At 42.1% G+C, this 6838-nt stretch overlaps 1 non-coding gene across 1 annotated transcript; it reads right to left on the reverse strand.

Moving 5' to 3' along the window:
* Positions 1-798: 798 nt before the first annotated feature.
* LOC133793165 (small nucleolar RNA R71) lies at positions 799-905 on the reverse strand. The gene has a single exon (XR_009874623.1). It is a non-coding gene; the product is annotated as a small nucleolar RNA R71 (small nucleolar RNA).
* Positions 906-6838: the final 5933 nt, after the last annotated feature.

Below are 6838 nucleotides of genomic sequence, written 5' to 3' on the forward strand. Positions count from 1 at the left end.
TGACTGGTAATTGATAAATCAGTCCTTGAGGACGATACTTGGTTTTACCATTTTATTACGAGTTTGTGACTGTGTGCACTTGCATAGCAAAAATATTGCAACAAGTTTTTGGCGCCGTTGCCAGGGACTGAAAATAATTATCAATATCAGTCTAATTAATTTTTATTCTAATTTGATTTTAATTTCTCTTGTTTCTAATCTATTTAGTTGCTTAATTTGTCTATCTCAGGTGAATTTTGGTATATGCGTGGCAGAAAAGGAAAAGACACACTTGTTCCTCTGAATCCTGAGATTGAAAAGTCTTGCAATCAAATCAGAAAGAACAAGAGAGAGGCCCAGAAATCTGTGAAGATGGCACAAAATGACGGGGATGGCAGGAATGTTCTAACTCCTGGAGTTGTACAAGGGGTTCAGGCTCAGACCAATGCTGAGAGGAGCCTGATAGATTATGTGCTACCCACTCTGACGGGAGTACAAAATAGTATACGCCCACCAGCTGTAGAGGCCAACAACTTTGAAATAAAGCCCGCTATTCTACAAATGGTGCAGTCCTCTGTGCAATTCAATGGGTTGCCCTCTGAAGATCCTCACACCCATTTGTCCAACTTTCTAGAGTTGTGTGGAACCTTCAAATATAATGGGGTGAGTGATGACGCTATCAAGCTTAGGCTTTTCCCATTTTCTCTGAGGGATAGAGCTAAAAGCTGGCTGAATTCGCTGCAGCCAAATTCTATTGTCACCTGGCAAGATCTAGCTCAGAAATTTTTGTCCAAATTCTTCCCTCCGTCCAAAGCTGCTAAATTGAGGGGAGAGATAAATAACTTTTGCCAGAATGACGGAGATTCACTGTATGAAGCTTGGGAACGGTTTAAGGAACTCCTGAGAAGATGTCCTCATCATGGCATTGAACAGTGGATGCTAGTACAAAATTTCTACAATGGTTTATTTCCTACAACCAGAACCATTATTGATGTTGCAGCAGGTGGCACTTTTATGAGCAAGAGCGCAACTGGTGCTTATGAGTTGCTAGAGGATATGGCCACAAATAATCATCAATGGTATGAGGAAAGATCATCAGGAGTTAGAAAGGTAGCTGGGGTGCATGCGCTGGATGCAATCACTGCTCTAACAGCGCAAGTAGCCTCTCTGACAAAGCAGTTACAACAGAGCAGTGTATCTGTTAATGCGGTTCAGATGGCAGTGAGGTGTGAAATGTGTGGTGGTGCTCATTCTGTCGATCAGTGCCCTATCTGTATGAATAATAACACCCCAATGGATCATGCCCAAGTTCAAGCGGTGGGAAACTTTCAAAGGCCACTCAATAATCCATTCTCCAACAACTACAATCCTGGGTGGCGAAATCATCCCAATTTTTCATGGAAGAATAATCAAGGCCAACAACCTCAATTTCAGGGCCAATTTCAGAATAACATGCCTCAGCCACCTATGAATCAAGCTTCGTCATCACAACAGCCTAGGCCTCAACAATCAATGCCTCAATCTGAGAGGCCTAATGAACTGCAAGCTGCCTTGTTGACTCTTACTAATACTCAGACTCAATTTATGACTGAGACCAGATCCTCTATTCGAAACCTTGAGACACAGGTTGGGCAATTGGCCAATATGCTCAATAACAGACCCCAGGGAAACTTGCCTAGTAATACTGAAGTCAACCCCAAGGAGCAAGTTCAGGCAATTACTCTGAGGAGTGGGAAGCAAACTGAGCAGCCTAGACCTCCACAGGCAGTGGTTCAGAATAAAGAGATGGGTGCACAGTCTGATTCAGAAAGGGTTACTGAGGACCACCAGCAGTCTGAAAAGAGTCCGCCAGTTGTTATTGAGCAGCCAGTTAGGGTTCCATACCCTCAGAGGCTTAGAAAGACTACACTTGATAAACAGTTTTCTAAGTTTCTTGAGGTGTTTAAAAAGCTGCACATAAACATTCCTTTTGCTGAGGCCTTGGAGCAGATGCCCAGTTATGTTAAGTTCATGAAGGAGATTCTGTCAAAGAAAAGGAGAATGGAGGACTATGAGACTGTAGCACTCACTGAAGAGTGCAGCGCGATTTTACAAAGGAAGTTACCCCAAAAGCTGAGAGATCCGGGGAGTTTCACCATACCTTGCACCATTGGCAAGTTTGAATGTAAGCACGCCTTATGTGATCTGGGGGCAAGTATCAATCTGATGCCCTTATCTGTGTTTAAAAGACTTGGTTTGGGGGAGGCAAAACCAACAACTGTCACTTTACAGCTCGCAGACCGATCGTTAACACATCCACGAGGTATTATTGAGGATGTTCTTGTGAAGGTGGATAAGTTCATATTTCCAGCTGACTTTATTGTTCTGGACATGGAGGAGGACACAGATGTCCCAATTATTCTCGGTAGGCCATTTCTAGCCACAGGCCAAGCTCTTATTGATGTTCACAAAGGAGAGCTTAAGCTTAGAGTTCAAGGAGATGAGGTGGTCTTTAATGTCTTCAAGTCTATGAAGTATCCGGTGGCTAGTGACAGTTGCTTTAGTGTGGATGTGATAGAAAAGGCAGTCTCTAAGAGAAGGATGAGCAGTGATGCCTTAGAGGCAGTATTATTGGGTGATGAGGGCGATGATGAGGATGATGCTGAGATCAGAGAATGTGTAAACTGGATAAACTCCTTCTTACCATATTGGAAGAAGTTTCAGGAAATAGCAGATGCGACTGATAAACCGCTAACCTCCATTCAGCAGCCACCGCCGTTGGAATTAAAGGTCCTCCCAGATCACTTGCGCTATGCTTATTTGGGAGAGAATGAAACTTTACCTATCATTGTGTCAGCTGACCTGTCAAAGGTAGAATTGGAGAAACTGTTGAGGGTTCTAAGGGAGCATAAATTGGCCATTGGGTGGACCTTGGCAGATATTAGAGGAATCAGCCCATCGACAGTGATGCATAAAATTTTGTTGGAGGAGAATAGCAAGCCATCCATAGAGGCCCAGAGAAGACTCAATCCATCTATGAAGGAAGTAGTGTTGGAGCAAATTCTTAAATGGTTGGATGTTGGGGTAATCTACCCAATTTCTGATAGCGCGTGGGTGAGCCCTGTGCAAGTGGTACCTAAGAAAGGTGGAATGACTATGGTGAAAAATGAGAACAATGAACTCATTCCAACAAGGACTGTAACGGGGTGGCGGATTTGTATAGACTACCGCAAGCTCAATAAGGCCACAAGGAAGGATCATTTTCCTTTGCCTTTCCTTGATCAGATGCTTGATAGATTGGCAGGCCATAGATACTACTGTTTCTTGGATGGGTATTCTGGGTATCATCAAATCGCTATTGCACCAGAGGATCAAGAGAAAACAACCTTCACATGTCCTTATGGCACATTTGCTTTCAGGAGAATGCCATTTGGACTATGCAATGCCCCTGCAACATTTCAACGGTGCATGATGGCCATATTTTCAGACATGGTAGACCAGTGTATTGAGATTTTCATGGATGATTTCTCTGTTTTTGGTTCATCATTCGACCTCTGTTTGGGTAACTTGGAGAACATGCTGCGTCGTTGTGAGATGGCAAATCTGGTGCTGAATTGGGAGAAATGCCATTTTATGGTGAAAGAAGGGATTGTTCTTGGCCATAAAATTTCAAATGAGGGAATTGAGGTAGATAGAGCAAAAATTTCTACCATTGAAAAGCTGCCTCCACCAGTTTCAGTCAAAGGAGTTAGAAGTTTTCTTGGTCACGCTGGGTTCTATCGGAGATTCATAAAAGACTTCTCTAAAGTGTCCAAGCCCCTCTCAAATCTGCTTATGAACGAAGTTGTCTTTGATTTTAATGATGAATGTTTGAGGGCGTTCAATTTCTTGAAAGAAAAGCTTCTTTATGCTCCAATTGTGATAGCTCCGAATTAGGAATTGCCTTTTGAGTTGATGTGTGATGCCAGTGATTACGCAGTGGGGGCAGTTCTGGGACAGCGGATTGACAGGGTATTCAGGTCTATTTACTATGCTAGTCGGACTCTAAATGATGCTCAGCTGAATTATGCCACTACAGAAAAAGAGTTGCTAGCTATTGTGTTTGCTTGTGATAAATTCAGACCATATCTGATTGGTAACAAAATAATTGTCTACACTGATCATTCTGCCATTAAATACTTGATGTCAAAGAAAGATGCAAAGCCTTGCCTGATTAGATGGATTCTTTTGCTTCAAGAATTTGACTTGGAGATTCGTGACAAGAAGGGCAGCGAGAATGTGGTGGCTGATCATCTTTCTAGACTTGAGGTGGGGGAGACTGAAAATAAGAAAGCAGTGCAAATCAATGATCACTTTCCTGATGAGCAGTTGTTTGGGGTAAGTGAGACTTTAGCTGTCCCTTGGTTTGTTGACATAGTGAATTTCTTGGTCGCCAAGATTGTGCCGCCTGAGATGTCAAAGCAGCAATTAAAGAAATTCTTTTCTGAGGTGAAACACTACTATTGGGAGAAACCTATTCTCTATAGGCACTGTGTTGACCAGATTATCAGAAGGTGTGTTCCTGAAGAAGAGATGCAGTCCATTCTTAATCACTGTCATACTCAACAATGTGGAGGGCATTTTGGAGCATCAAGAACGGCGGCTAAGGTATTACAAAGTGGTTTTTATTGGCCTTCATTATTCAAGGATGCCAATGTTTTTGTCAAGGCTTGTGATAGATGTCAGCGAACTGGTAACATCTCGAGGAGAAATGAAATGCCTCTACAGGGGATTCATGAAGTGGAACTGTTTGATGTATGGGGCATCGATTTCATGGGGCCTTTTCCACCATCTTACAACAATGAATATATTCTATTGGTAGTGGATTATGTATCCAAATGGGTGGAGGCTGCAGCAACTAGAGCCAATGACGGTAAAACTGTGCTTAATTTTCTGCATAAACATATTTTTACTAGATTTGGCACTCCCCGAGCTCTGATTAGTGATGAAGGGAAACACTTTGTGAATAAGCAACTGGATGCATTGCTGGCTCGTTATGGAGTTTATCACCGAAAAGCTTTGCCTTACCATCCTCAATCAAATGGGCAAGTTGAAGTTTCAAACAGAGAAATCAAAAGCATCCTTGAGAAGACCGTTGACAGTTCAAGGAAAAATTGGTCGAAAAAGTTAGATGATGCGATTTGGGTTTACAGAACTGCATTCAAAACACCAATAGGCATGTCTCCTTACAGGTTGGTGTTTGGTAAAGCATGTCATCTACCAGTTGAATTGGAACATAGGGCATTCTGGGCTATGAAAAAGTTGAATTTTGATTGGAGTGCCGCTAGTGAACGAAGGCTGTTGCAACTGAATGAACTTGACGAGTTCAAAAATGAGGCTTATGAGAATGCCAAGATTTATAAAGAAAGAACAAAGGCTTGGCATGACAAAAACTTAATCAGAAAAGAGTTCCAACCAGAGCAGCAAGTACTTCTTTTCAATTCAAGACTGCGACTGTTTCCTGGCAAATTGAAATCAAGATGGTCAGGGCCATTCACTGTTGTTCAAGTTTTTCCATATGGTTCTGTAGAAGTTCGGGGCAACTCAGGTGATTCCTTTAAAGTCAATGGTGAGATATTGAAGCCATACTTGGGTGGTAGTTTTGATCAAGCGAAGTCTATCCTCCTTCTGAAGCCTCTCTGAAGAGGGGTTCAATGTCCAGCTAAATGACGTTAACGACAACGCTTGGAGGAGGCACCCTATGTTTTACTTGTTATTTATTTTACTTTTGTATTTGTAAACAATGGATATTTGGTTTATTTTTGGAATTTTAGAATCGTGAAAAACGTGAAAAATGAAAAAAACTTTAAAAAAATAAAAAAATAAAAAAAATAGAAAATCCTTAAGGGCCGCAGCATAGCCATATGATGCCGCGGCATTGGGGGTTCCAGAGGCCCATGGATTTTTGAAGTATAGGGGCGGGCCGCGGCATGGATGAGGAGGGCCGTGGCATTGAACCCCAGTTTTCCCAGAATATCGAGGCGGGCCGCGGCATTATACACTGAGATTTTATGCGGGCCGCGACATGGTCAAAGTAATGCCGCGGCCTGAGTCCGAAATTTGGGATAAAAAGCCCTAATTTGGCCACATTCTCACTCATTATCACTTTCAGAATTTGTTCTCCTACTCAAAACCTCTTTTTCTCTCTAATTTTTGAGACTTCCATCAGCAAAGGAGACAAAAAGAAGAACTTTTGTGCCATTCAAGTAAGTGTCTCCTATCTATTATAGTGCTTTTGATTGGAGAATAGTTTGCATTGTGGTATTGTGGATTGCTCTATGCTTTTCTTGTGAGACGTTTAAGGGGTTTGTCGATTGTTTATCTGGGAATTAGTGTTTGGGCTGTTGATTGTGTTAATCAGTAAGTTTTGGGGGAGTGACACCAAAGGGAAATTGTACTCTAAGTCTTGAAAACCTATTTGGGGGTTAGTTTGTTCTTGTTTTGAAAGACACTATGGGTCCTAAGAGAAATCCCCCTAGAGGTACCTTCTCAAAGAAAGCCTCCTCATCCCACACTCAACCACCACCAACACTACCTGCCCCAGCTAATTATGACACGAAATTATTTGTCAATAAGGACGCAGCTGATTTATTTAAAAAGATTCATAAGAGATCGGTGGTAAGGGAAAGGGGGTTTGAGCTTAATGAGGCCACTGTTGTACAAAACCCTGCTTATGACATTATCAAAGCTGAAATAGTGCGACATAATTGGGGTTTCCTATGTGACTCTACTTATGTGGGCTCAGCCAATTGCTCTCAGATATATGAATTCTTTGCCAACTTCTCATATCTTGATGCAGAACAGAACAATTTTATCAGGGGTAAATTGGTGCCTACAACAT

Source organism: Humulus lupulus, chromosome 7, assembly GCF_963169125.1.
Source record: "Humulus lupulus chromosome 7, drHumLupu1.1, whole genome shotgun sequence".
Taxonomy (NCBI): Eukaryota; Viridiplantae; Streptophyta; class Magnoliopsida; order Rosales; family Cannabaceae; genus Humulus; species Humulus lupulus.